Here is a 14,688-nt window from a genome sequence, read left to right as displayed (position 1 = left end):
CATTAGCAATTCAGGATAATCCTCAATTTGAAATCCAGAAAGCCCAATGTCAGGCCAGGTTAGCTGCGGCAAAAACTCCCAAAGAGTATAAATTGATCTGTCAAGAAATGTTTCAACAACTTTCTACCCGCACAGATCCACCAGTAAACCCATCAAGCAGTAAAATTCACGAGACATCATCCAGTAAAGCTTCATCCAAACATAGTGGTAAAAGCAAACCTAAAAGATGGGCGTCCCTATCATCCTCTTCGTCTTCCTGTGAAGAAAGTGATAGTGATGAAGACACCATTATAAAAATAAAGAGTAAAGCAAGTCAAAAGCAAAAAGCTAAAGTCAAGAATGATAAAGCTAAAGGAAAAAGACAAGAAAAAATAAAAAGAAAAACAAAGAAAAAGGATCCATCAACGTCCTCATCTTCATCTTGTTCCAACTCATTGTAAAGAAGGCATCTTCAATAGTAAAAGTCAAGTCACCAAGTCATTGTAAAGAAAGCATCTTCAATAGTAAACGTCAAGTCACCAAGTCATTGTAAAGAAGGCATCTTCAACAGTAAAAGTCATGTTTCAACAGTCAAGGTCAAGCTACAATCAAAGTAGATGGCAGACAGAGAACTGCTCATTAATAGTAAAAGCAAATAGTAAAGATTCTCCAATTTTCTTATTTAAAGGGAGCCTTTCCCCTTGTGAAGGCAGGAGTGAAGGTAGTCTTAGAAATTGCTACTTGTAATACCTCTCTCCCTCTCTAAACAATCTTTTCTTAATTCCAGTTCTGTATTTGAATTCAAGGTTAGATCAAGTCTAAAAATTAAAACTTTTGTAAGTATAAATGTTATATTTCTATTTTGTAATTAAATACAAGTCTTATTTTGTTTAAAAATGCTACTTGTATAAGCCCGTGTTGACGGCACCTTTCTCTTCTCCCTCCACACTCTAACTTAATTCTGGGGATCCCAGGTTAAGGTTGCAGGAACCCTAAACCTTAAATTAACATAAAATTGATTGTGTTGTATGTTGTAAATAAGTATGCTCTGTGGATGCAGCTTAGTCTGATCTTCCACATCAGAAAATTGTTTTGTTTGCTTATAAAAATAAATTCATAGCATTTACTTCAGAATCAACATACTGGTAAAATTAAATGTGTTATATTTATATGTTTTTAGATCCTTTTGATAATAAAATATATATACTTGTTTATATTATCTGAAGATTAGTAATAAACGGTCCTTATCTTCTTTTGTTTATATATATATATATATATATATATATATATATCTCACAATCAGAAGCATCATCATCAAGATCACAACACAATAACAATGTAAAAATGTAATTGTTAATGTAATGTGTACTGTACAAAATATGAAAAAACCACAAAAAGCTAAAAAGGTCCAAAATTAAATCTACGAGGTTGGTCATCTGCACGATCTAGTGTCGTAGCGCCAGGAGGAGTATCTGCTAGATGTGTCATAGTGTCGGCAGAAGTGACCAAGGTATCGTCTGCAGTATCGGGATCAAGAGGAGACGGTAGCGGCTGATGCTGAGCTGTCGAAACATCTCGATTTGTAGCGGGCGGAGGATCAGAGGAAGAAGTACCAATACTAGGCTGACTAGATGTCCGCATGACATGCGCTCTAAGCTCTGCAAGCTGTTTCTCCTGCTCATCAACACGAGCCCGTAATGCAGTAATCTCCTCGGCACTATGGTCGGGCTATGGTCCTGAGCTGGCTGCAGAAGCGTACGATGTTGAGACGCAGTAAAACTGTGATGCCTAAGACCCAATGCCATATACTTTCCTATTCTTTTCGCCCCTACGGCCTCCAGATAAAGTGCTAACTCATCAATTCTTAACTCAGCTTCAGATTCAGCCTGAGAAGAAACAAGACGCTCGCGAGCTGTACTGTAATTCTCCTTAAAATAATAAATTAATTAATCAATGCAGTTGCAAGATTTATTATATTGAACTTGTACACGTAAGAAATGACTAGAAGGTAAATGTAAAAATATTCTTCATTGTTAATTACATTGATGCCCAACACACGTCTGTCGACAAACGTATTTCCATCGTGGTCCTTTGTGTGAGTGTAAGTAAACACCTCCATCGTTGTGGGCTCATGACCATATTTTTTAGCTTGTAATGAATTTTTATGCATGATATATTAATATAGTGTCATTTCATTAAACATCGGTTTTGTAACTGTGACTAGTTGAATCACTGATAATCAAGATGTCTCTATAGCAGATATTGATCCGCCTGTGTGTCAAGAAGGTCATGCTCCATCACCACCAGTCACTCTGCGCCTGTTTTGTACAAATATCTCACGCTTTCTCTTGAATGCAGGATCCTCCCAAGCCTTTTGCCAGCTCTCCCATATCTCTTGAGACACGCACTACTGTTTCTTACCTCTTTTTTGCATCCTATAGGTGAAGTCAGCATATCGTAGAGCACATAATTTCTCCTAGGCCACTTTTAGCATAGCCGTAATAGCCTCTTCCCATACGAAATGCTTCTACAAAAATGAAAAATAAAATTTCAATAAAGAGAGGTAGCTTGATTAATTGTAAACATTGAATGAAGATATAACTTAAACCAAATCGCACCTGAAACTCTTCCCAATAAAAGTCTCTCGCCTCTTGTGGTACGACATCCCATGTGTATCCATCGTTATCGAGATGTAGCTTGATTATCCTCATAATTTGCCTTGATGCTCGAGAGGATGGATATATGCTGAGAAAAAAAAATATAAGTGAAATATAAGTGTACGAAAACATCAAAATCTGAACAAAACCAAGTATAAAGGAAAAAGTAAATAAGTACTTACTATCCCGCTACCAAACTGAGCTTGTTACGTGGCTCTAATGAAGCTGCAAAAGAAGTGACAAATGCTATAAATACAGATAATTAATTAATATATAACTGAAATGACAGTAATGACATTTATGATTACTTGGTGCAGCAAGTGATTGTGAAGCTGGTGAAGACTCTACTGGTCCAAGAAGTGGGGTAGAAGAGGAACGAACAGAAGGAAGTGATGGGCGGCACAGGAGGCTGAGCAGAGGATGAAGCCCCAAACATACTTGAAGAAGAAGGAGGAGGGATAGTCCCTCCTCGTCCACGTGTACTGTGTCCTCAGCAATGAACTCCACGCGGACCACTGCCAGATGCGACTAAATCAAATGCCCTGCCTCTAGCAATCTGTACTACAGATAGCAGAACCTACATATGTATGTATACAATTATATGAATTGTAGAACATGTGGTAAATATGTATAAAGAAAGTGAATAACATTAAAATTCTTCATTAATAATATTATATATACATTTATTAATTTATTATCCATAATACATGTGGTTCAACGTATTAAGTGTCTTCATGATCATCTGCTTCCTCTTCTTCTTCTTCTTCTTCCTCTTCTTGATATTCATCTTTTGAGGTACCCATGATGATTTGATCTTCTTCCTCTTCATCATCCGATGCTCCTATTTCAACATAAGTTCCGCTTTCATCATCCAATCTATCCATTAAATCTTCAACAACTTGCATCGGTTGCGTATCAACCGCAACTTCTTGAAATGGCTCAGATACTGCGAGTAAAGCAGCTTATTTGGTTTCAACTGCATGAACAACTGATCTAGGCTTGATTTTACATAGTGCCATCCAATCGCAACGATCTCGTTTCAACGATGGATATGGGACATAGTATACCTTTGCAGCTTGCATTGCCAATACAAAAGGTTCGTGCTTCATATATCTTCTTCTTTGATTAATATCCACAAGATTATACTTAGGATAAACCTTCATGCCAACGTTTGGCGTAGGATCAAACCATTCACATTTGAATAAGATTGTGCACCTGATTGGTAGGGATGGATATTCTAACTCCAAAACCTCAACCAATTTGCCATAAAAATCATTTAACACGTCACTGTAGTTTGATATTTTTATGCAAACACCACTGTTCATTGTCTTTCTGCTTGTCGCATAACCCTTTACAAAGTAGCCAGAGTAGGCATTAGCACTTGGTAGAGGCCCCCTTGCTAGATCAGTAATGAATCTGTTATCAACATCGCTTCCTGAGCTTCGAGCCTATGGGAAATAGTAATGACACGAGTGAAATCTAAGAATGTACATATATATATTGTGTAACTAGAAAGTTGCTTACATAACATTTGAGCCATTTTGCAAATTCAGAGTCCAATTTTGTATCAACTGCAGTATCAGTAAAATTGGGATTTTGAAGCCGTGAAAGCTTGATATATTTCCTGTTTATGAACAAACAAAATTATCATAAAATGATTTAACTAAGCTCCAGACTAGGTTTAGACTCTCTACAAGATTTATACTTACTGTACAAATGGTGTAATCTCTTCGCAATTCAACAAAATATAGGTTTGAGCCACTCGTATCTCTGCATCAGGCAATCGTCTTTTTTTATTATTATTTACCAATCGTACGCCTAGGATAGGTGAAAATTGTTAGATTTCCTTCTAACTCAGATTCTATTCGATCTCCTCCGTCATCATTACATGTCACTCTCCGATGCTTGGTGTAAACATGTGGTTCGAAGTAGTGTGAATAGAAGGTAGAAGCTTCTTGAACCAAATATGCATTGCAAATTGATCCCTCGACCTTTGCCTTATTGCGCACATTCTTTTTAATTTTCTGCAATTGTCTGTAATTGTACAAAGCCAATATATAAATATGAGTTGAAATAAAATATGTAATGATTAGAATGGGATGTTAATAATTCACCTCTCAAATGGATACATTCATCTATGTTGTACCGGTCTTGCTATACGACATTCATAGGGCAAATGAACCGGCAGATGTTCCAAAGAATCAAAGAAGCCGGGTGGAAAAATTCGCTCTAATTTTCATATCACTACTGGCATTTCTCGCGCTAATTGGTTCATATCATCGCATAGGATAACAGTTATCATCAATTCCTTGGAAAAGAGACTCAATTCTGTCATTGCTTCCTAAATTTTCCCTGGCAATAATTCCCGAAATGCCACAGGAATCAATCTTTGCATGAAAACATGGCAGTCATGGCTTTTCATACCAAACAATCTGTATTTCCTTATGTCGACACATCTACCCATATTTGAACCGTATCCATTTGGAAACCTTAATGATCAGATCCATTCGCTTAATAATTGCCTTTGGGGTTTATCTAAAGCATAACATGCCTTTGGAAACTTACCAGTAAGTACAGATTGCTCGAGTTCTGGTCGATGACAAATTTCCTTCATGTCTGCTCTCACTTTTGCATTATCCTTGGTTTTCCCCTCAATGTTCATGACAATATTATCCTAGAAGATGCTTCATTTTTTCCATCCGCTATTCCTGCCAATTCTACCATTTACCTCTTCTGCACCTAACTCTGTAACTTTCGTAAGCCCCAGATGTTCAATTTCTTGTAATATTTCAGCTCCAGACTTCACAGGCGGAGGGGGATCAGCAATAGTCGTGTTCTTTCTAAAGCATTGTTGATTTCTCCTCCAAGGGTGAGATTCTGCTAAGAATTTGTGATGACAATCAAACCAACATTGTTTACCTCCATTTTTTAGTGTCAATGCATTAGTGTTTTTCCATGCAATGAGGACAAGCCAATTTGCCTGTCGTACTCCACCTAGATAACATTCCAAACGCTGAAAAATCACTGATGGTCTAAAGCAAAGCAGCTCGCATTATGAAATTCTGATTGGCCAAAATATCAAACGTTTCAACCCCATACTCCCATAAATAATTAAGTTCGGTAATAAAAGGTCGCAGAAACACATCAATTTTGTATTTCGGATTATTAAGGCTAGGTACAATAACACATAAAAACATGTATTCATCTTTCATACACATTGAGGGTGGTAGATTATATGGTATGACAATGACGGGCCATGATGAATATTGTTGTCCTGATTGGCCAAATGGCTGAAGCCCATCAGTACAAAGCCCCAATCTCACATTTCTCATATCAGCAGCAAACATAGGATAATTGTTGTCAAAGTGTTTCCAGGCTTTAGAGTCTGACGGATGAGTCATTATACCATCCTCATATTCATGCAAAGTATACCATTTCATGTGTTCAGCTGTCACCTTAGATGCATATAACCTTTGAAGGCGAGGAACAAGAGGGAAATAATACATCTTTTTGAAAGCCTTCTCTCTTTGCACTCTACCAGTCCCTTGACCCCGCCGTTGATATCTTGGAAGATTACAAAACTTGCATTCTCTTAATTTGGAGTCAAGATCCCAGTATATCATACAATTATTTTGACAACAATCAATCTTTTCCACGAGTAGTCCTAATCCCCAAACTAATTTTTTTGTCCGGTAAAAATTATCAACCATCGAATGGCCTTTAGGCAACATTTCTTTTGCTAACTGCACAAAATCATAATAACACCTTTCTGAAAAATGGTGCTCCGCTTTCATGTGCAGTAATCGTGCCACAACAGATAGAACTGAATGATTCTTGCATCCAGGCCATAGTTTGTTGTTAGCTACACTTAGCATGTCAAACATTTGTTGTGCTACATAGTTTGGCGATTCCTCTATATTATCCTAATGAAATTCTACTCTACCTGCATCGATTACCATATCATTGCATCAATTACCATACTAAAATTGATAAGCTGACCTTCTAAACTTACCGAAATAGAGTGGCCTGACCCATTGGAAACTCGAGGTTCACCATGATGTATCCATTCGTAATAATTTTCCACAAACCCATTTTTGCATAAATGAAGTTTAATTGTATCGATATCTAAGAAGGCTCTATTTTGGCACTTCTTGTGATTACATGGACACCTCAACTTATTACCATACATACAACTGGGATTACCAACTGCAAACTGTATAAATGATTCCAATCCTTGCAAGAATTCTTGTCTTCAGATCTCATTGATCTCGTACCTCCAGTACATCCAATCTCGATTAGTCCGCATTTTTGTACCTAATTAACACTCTGTTTATAAAGGGCAAATTATATGTAATTGCATTACTCCTAAACCATTCTTAAAATATGCCAAAAGTAATGTTCCATTTAGATTTCTAACTTACTAAAGTTATTTCTATAATAAGGGTAACTATATATATATATATATATGTAAACTCACTAAGTTCATTATTTCTAACTAAGGTTATATATATATAACATAATCAGTTTTTAAAAAAATTTTCAGTTCTTAAAAAAATTTCGGCAGCATTTCGGCATAACATAATCAATTCTCAAGTCAAAACACACTAATATAAACACTTCTTATCATCCCAACATCCACCAAAGTCAAAATGGCCACTACTAGGCCTCCAACTGAAACGCATCATTCATTTCATTTCCAATCAAATGAAAACACAAATCAACATAAACTAATTTAAAAAAAAAAATTAGTATATTTGGTGTTGTCTAATCATATACTAGAATATTTGTCAGTTAGTTGACTAATTTGCATTCTGAAGCACCTCTGATGAAGACATCTCTCACTGATACATCTAAATCAGTTTTCTTTACTAAGGAGCAATATCAACAATTACTCTGTTTAATTAAGCCTCAGTCAGTAATTATTTCTTATGCTCATACTGCAGTTTCTGTGCCTAAACAACACAATTATATAGCTTCTTGTATGTCACTCTCTTTTCCTTATTCTTTTGTTCAAGATAAGTCTGCCTGTATTCTTAATATAGGTGCTTCAGATCAAGTTACTTATTCTTATCAATTTCTGGTAAATCCTAAACCTGTTTCAAATTATTTTATAAGATTACCTAATAATGAGCTTGTTCTTATTTCTCACATTAGGGACAGTTTCTTTTGCTTCCAATTTTGTGCTTTTTAATTTCCTTTATGTACCTCAGTTTCACTATAATCTAATTTCCACTAATCAACTCACTAAAAATTCTAATTGTTTGCAATGGAGATGATTGGGTTAGCTAAAGAAGAAGTTGGCCTTTATTATCTTGTTAAGCTTGTTTTTCCTATTTCTAGTGCTTTTAGTTCAATAAATGATTATGCCAAGTCAGAGTTTGATTTTTGGCATTTTAGACTAGGTCATTTGTCAAGTAATAGTTTACAACAATTGCATTATTTAGACAATAAGATTCTAAAACTCTAGTTCTCATCCTTGTGATACCTTTCACTACGCTAAAGAAAATAAACTCTAGTCCATTAGTTAGACTTAAATATTTTTTAACTATTATTGATGATTATAGTAGATTCACTTGGTTATATTTGATAAAAACAAAATCTGAGGCTAGGCAATTACTTCAACAATTCTATATTTTTGCTCAAACTCAGTTTAATGTTACTTCAACAATTAATATCAAACTCAGTTTAACAGCCTCAATTTTACTCTCAAAAATGTTAATATCAAAATCATCAATCCACAGAAAAACTAAATCAAAGCCTCCGAAAAAAACAAAATCATCAATTTTACTCTCAAACTCAGTTTAATATCAAAGCTTGTCTTGTCTGGAAACAACAATAATAAGAACTAATATAATTAAATGACTAAAAAAACAACAATAATAACTTAAAGAAAACGAAACGAAATGCATTCACAGAAAAAAACTAATCCGTAGAAAAAATAATGAAATCAATCCGTAGAAAAAAAAGCAAAAAAAATAGGACAACAAGAGGTGTACCTGACTAGCGAACGCGAATGAAGCTTCTGCAAGAATTTCCGGCGATCGGCGCTGCAAGAGAGCGGAGGAGGAGGCAGCTGGGCTGGGAAGGGCTGCGACGCAACAGAGAGTAGAAGGGGGGAGATATGTTGCGCCCGCGCAAGGCGACCAAGGGCTTATAAAGCCCTATTTTTTTTGCGACCGACATACATGTCGTTTTCTGGGCAAAAAAAGTGTGACCGATAGTATTGGTCACAAAAGTGTCGGTCGCTAATCAGTCGCCAATCTATCGCAGAACAAAAGCTAAATTTGGCGCTGAACTGCAGCGCGCAATTTTGTGACAGGCTTTTAAACGGTTGCAAATCCGTTGCAAAATCGGTAGCAAAGTAGTTGCAATGGGGTCACAAAATGAAAACCAAACTTGCGGGAATTATTAGCGCTAGAATTAGCGACGGATATCATGCCTGTCGCAAATCTGTCGCAAAATGTGTCGCCGTTTCGTCTCAAATCCGTCGGTGGATATTCAACCTTCCAACCATTGCAATTGGTCGCAATATCATTACAATATTGCGACCGATGTGCGTCAGTCGCAAATATCAACCGCATTTTTTTGTAGTGCTATTTAACTCAAATCATATTTAAAAATATTTTTTTCATGCATAAAATGCATATATTCTTCAAGATTCATGACTAAAATAAAAAAATAATATAATAATAAAGTTTAAATAAGTTTTAGTTGAAATATTTATATTTGACATTAAAATTACTACTTTACTCTTACATAAATGGTCATTCGCCTAATCCCTGCAACACTACACGTTTATATTCGTGTCATAAATGGGTGACCCGTTTATGACACGAACCTATTTAATCTCAATTCTAACCTATTTATATCGCGTATTAGGCAAATTGTGTTCGCATGTCAGATCCATTTTGACACATCTAGATATTTTATTTTGACGAGAGATGTAATTATTACGAAATATAAAAGTATAGGATCATTATTAAACTTTTACAAAGATCAAGGGCCATAAAGATAAGTGTTCAAAGTTTGAAAGTGAAATTTACGGATTACGTCATTTATTATGATGTATAAATCAATTTATAAGAGGTTGTTAGTAAATTATGTGAGGGAGACACGTATGGACTTGAGGCTGACACGCGTTCCCAATGACTAAAGTCTGAGGGGAAATCAAATCCGTTGCTCTTTCTTGCGTTATCCTGCAAATATTCATTTTCTTTTTGGCCTCTGTCCTGTCGTCAGATACAATTTGTTGCACGTTTTACCATCTTATATTTCAATAAATGAAATAGAATGTGCGTGAGGTTATTTGGCCTAAATTAGGTTATGTGATGTTCTAGTCTCTTTAGAAAAATATTTAATTTTTGATATCATCGCAGTAAAAATATAAATTAATTAGTTAATAAACTTAATTAAATTGATAAATATTTCATAAAAAAAATTAATCATGGTTTCCGAAAAGCTCAATTTATCGTTTTCATTCCATCTTCTTGTTTCATTAGAATCTAACTATTACCAAGTTACCCCCAAAATCTAGACCAACCAATTACCAAAGTAATGTTTATCATTTCTTATATTGATGCTGTTACCAGGGGTCAACATTCGGTTCGACCAATTCAGTTAATTTAGTTCATTGAATAAATATTTAATCAGAAAAAATTAAATTTTCAGTGATCAGTTAAAAGTTCAGTTAAAAATTAATTTAACTCAATTAATCAATTCAATTGACTCTCAAAACTATGTAGTTTTAATTAGGTAGATAATAAAATTAAAATTGTTTTTATTTTTATTTTGATTAAATAGTAATTAATAACTTTTAGGTTAATTTTTATTTCGGTTAAAGTCAGTTAATCATAAATTTCAGTTAAATTCGGTTGATTAATTAAATTTTCATTTTCTTTAACTTCAATTCGGCTAATTATAAAAATTAATTCAGCCAAATGATTCGATTAAGTTCAGTTACAAAATTAATTCAGTTAAATTCGGTCAAGTAAAAAAAAAATTTTGGTTAAAAATATTATTCAAATTGTGGGTGAAAAACTAGGGAAATGCATTTACTTGTTTTAACAGTGCATTGAGATAGGCTGGGTAGGAACCATGTAGTAGTGCGCTATGTTTTATTTCTTTTTATTATCTATGTTGTATTTTAATAATAACATTTAATCTTTTTATAAAATGAAGAAAATGATGGGAAAATATTATTCTTTCAAAATATATAATAGAATTGTCCTTATTAAAATTAAAAACTATTCATTTAATTTTACTATAAAATAAATGTTAATTTTATCTCATATTAAAATATTATCATTAGAGTGGTACTTCCATTTCATTTTTTTATATCTTGGTATAATGAAAAACTTCTAATTATGTGTATAATTAAAATTTTAATTTAACTACAATCAAAATAATGTTAAAAAAAGAAAATTCAATGTAAATATACTAACAAATTAATATAATAAATATAGATAAAATTAAAAAAAATATTAATTTCAAATAAATGAGCACCTAAAGTAAAATATCTTTTATTGTTTAGTTTGAAACGGAAATAATAATACTATCTCTAACTTAAAATATAAACCGTTTTAAGATTTTGCATAGGATTAAGGAAGCAATTAACTATTTTATAGTATAATAAAATTAAAGATAATTTGATCAAATTATTTTTTATCTCAAAATTAATAATTACTTGTGAAAATATTTATTGTATCTAATGTAAATAAGAATAATATTAAAAAATTATTATTTATTAATTATTAAAATATTTAAAATTACTTATATTTTAAAATAAAATAATTATAAAAACGATTTATATTTTAAAAAAAGATTGTAATTCGAATGTTAGCATTAACTCTTTCCCACTGGCCTTGCGTTGTTGACCCTTTCTGCTTTTTAGTCTTTAGGAGCTTTGGCCTGTTCTCTGGGTCACTTGTGGTATCTATAAACAGGACAATAATGAACTGTGATTTTTAGGTACAGCTACTTGTATTAGGTACAGTTAAAACTACATAGTTTTGGGAGTCAATTAAATTGATTAATTCAGTTAAATTAATTTTTAACTGAATTTTTAATTGATCACTGAAAATTTAATTTTTTTCTAATTAAATATTTATTCATCAAACTAAATTAACTGAATTGGTCGAACCGGATGTTCACCCCTGCTTACAGTATCAATATAAAAAATGATAAACATTACTTTGGTAATTGGTTGGTCTAGATTTTGGGGGTAACTTGGTAATAGTTGGATTCTGATGAAACAAGAAGATGGAATGCAAATGATAAATTGAGCTTTTCGGAAACCATGATTAATTTTTTTTATGAAATATTTATCAATTTAATTAAGTTTATTAACTAATTAATTTATATATCACAGTTTCTAGTTGGATGGAGATCCATAAATTTACTGCAATGATATCACAAATTAAATATTTTTCTAAAGAGACTAGGACATCATATAACCTAATTTAGACCAAATAACCCGACGCACATTCTATTTCATGAACTTCACAATCTCATTTGGAGGCTGGAGAAAAATTTATTTGCCCAAATTATTAAAAACAACCAAATTAGCTAAATCATCCGCCACTTGATTAGCTTCATGAGAACAATATTATTTTTTATTAAACACATACTTTTGATCGCGGAAATAATAACTTAAAAAATTGTATAGAAGTGTTTTTTACATGGATATAATTTTAATCTTCCTGCAATTGTAGTATTCCCTTATGAGTGTTTAAATAGATTTTATATCCAAAATTTAGATTCGAAATTTTTAATTAAGAAAAAAGAAATTCATGTCATCCTATCTCGCTGTTAGCAGGTTAAATTTGTTAATTATAATTATTGAAATAAAAGATGGTGAAACGTGCAACACATTGTATTTGATGACAGAACAGAGGGCAAAAAGGAAATGAATATTTGCAGGATAATGCAAGAAAGAGCAACGGATTTGATTTCCCCTCAGACTTTAGTCAATGGGAACGCGTGTCAGCCTCAAGTCCATACGTGTCTCCCTCACATAATTTACTAACAACCTCTTATAAATTGATTTATACATCATAATAAATGACGTAATCCGTAAATTTCACTTTCAAACTTTGAACACTTATCTTTATGGCCCTTGAACTTTGTAAAAGTTTAATAATGATCCTATACTTTTATATTTCGTAATAATTACATCTCTCGTCAAAATAAAATATCTAGATGTGTCAAAATGGATCTGACATGCGAACACAATTTGCCTAATACGCGATATAAATAGGTTAGAATTGAGATTAAATAGGTTCGTGTCATAAACGGGTCACCCATTTATGACACGAATATAAACGTGTAGTGTTTAAGGGATTAGGTGAATGACCATTTATTTAAGAGTAAAGTAGTAATTTTAATGTCAAATATAAATATTTTAACTAAAACTTATTTAAACTTTATTATTATATTATTATTTTATTTTAGTCATGAATCTTGAAGAATATATGCATTTTATGCATGAAAAAATATTTTTAAATATGATTTGAGTTAAATAGCACTACAAAAAAAAAGAGCTTTTACGACCGATATTTGCGACCGACGCACATCGGTTGCAATATTGTAATGATATTGCGACCAATTGCGATGGTTGAGAGGTTGAATATCCACCGACGGATTTGTCACCAAATGGTGACACATTTTGCGACAGACATGATATCCGTCGCTAATTCTAGTTGTACCTAAAAATCACACACGTTTATTAATTTCAGGGCTCACACATGGGAGGAATGAAACTTGAATAGGAAACTAAATTTTCTTTTGAGGGAAGAGAAAAAAATCATGAAGTAACCAACAACATTACTCGTCGACAGCTCGAGTTTTATCCTTGAAGAATGCACCTATTAAAAATGCCAAAAAATTATGTTTTTTTTATCAAAAAAAAAATTATTTTATTAATTAGTCGTGCCCAGAAAAAATTTAGTAAAATTAAAAATTATAATTGTATTCGGCAATAACTTTTTAAATAAAAATGCTAAATATTATTTTTTTTATAGTGTTTAGTATTATAACGTTTCTACTGCCTTTAAAAATAAAGATAATATTTTATTAAAAATCTAAAGAGCTTACAGCTAAAAACAATTATTTTTGTCCAATTTTCATACCTCCCTCTATCTTTAGCCAAAAAAATTACATTGTACGGCCAAAGGGATATCCATTGGTTTTGCTAAAAAAAATTATGGAATTCACATATTATGCTTGATGCATTAATTTTAAGAGGAAAGTGAGAGAAAATAATTAAATTACTATTTCACCCTTATTTATTGAACTTCTTCTAAAAAATTATTTATTGAACCTTTTGAAAAAAAAAAAACAATGAAGATTAATCTCATAATTTTACTAATTGTAAACTAATTTCTCTTTTATTCTCTCACATATCCAAACATCAAACAAATAAAATTATTATCTTTAATATTTTTCTCCTTATTTTTTTTTCTCCCTAAATTTCTATTCGAATATAGTATTAGTTATGGCTTTATTCAATTCAAGAAAATGAGCACATTAAGGCATAGCCTAGTAATAAGTGCATATGTGACCTAATATTAGATCTATGTTCGAATCTCCTCTCTAACACTCAAAGAATTAAAAAAAAACAAAAAATAATTAATTTTCCATTTATGAATTTATCATAAATTAGTTAATACAAAAACGAAATTATGCAAGACGTAGGAAAAATTGTAAAGAAATCTAAACTATTTAATTTGACATTCTACATATAAAACTTTATATATAAGTAAAAATTCTATACTAAAGAAAATAATTATTCTAACATAAAAGTAGCCCGCAAAAACATTTTTTTTTTTGAAATATGATTATTTTATCATTTTTTTAATGTATAATCAGAAATACTTTCGATTGAATCAAAATATTATTGATACTTAGTTGGATATATAAATAAGCTCGTACACAGAATTTACATGCATTTTGGCCTTATCTGAATACTGCCCGTCTTATTGTGAGGACACGTGTAGAAACCCAAAAATAATAGGACATTTACCAACATGTGCCTATATAAGGAGGGTATAGAACC

General features: G+C 32.4%; 1 pseudogene; it reads right to left on the bottom strand.

Moving 5' to 3' along the window:
- Positions 1-3,358: 3,358 nt before the first annotated feature.
- On the bottom strand, positions 3,359-5,100 carry LOC149497379 (uncharacterized; annotated as a pseudogene).
- Positions 5,101-14,688: the final 9,588 nt, after the last annotated feature.

This window comes from Jatropha curcas, chromosome 3 (genome assembly GCF_041381405.1).
Source record: "Jatropha curcas cultivar XTBG-Jc1 chromosome 3, XTBG_Jcur_1.0, whole genome shotgun sequence".
Lineage (NCBI taxonomy): Eukaryota > Viridiplantae > Streptophyta > Magnoliopsida > Malpighiales > Euphorbiaceae > Jatropha > Jatropha curcas.
Note: the sequence above shows the minus strand (reverse complement) of the source record. Positions and strands in the feature narration are given on the sequence as shown.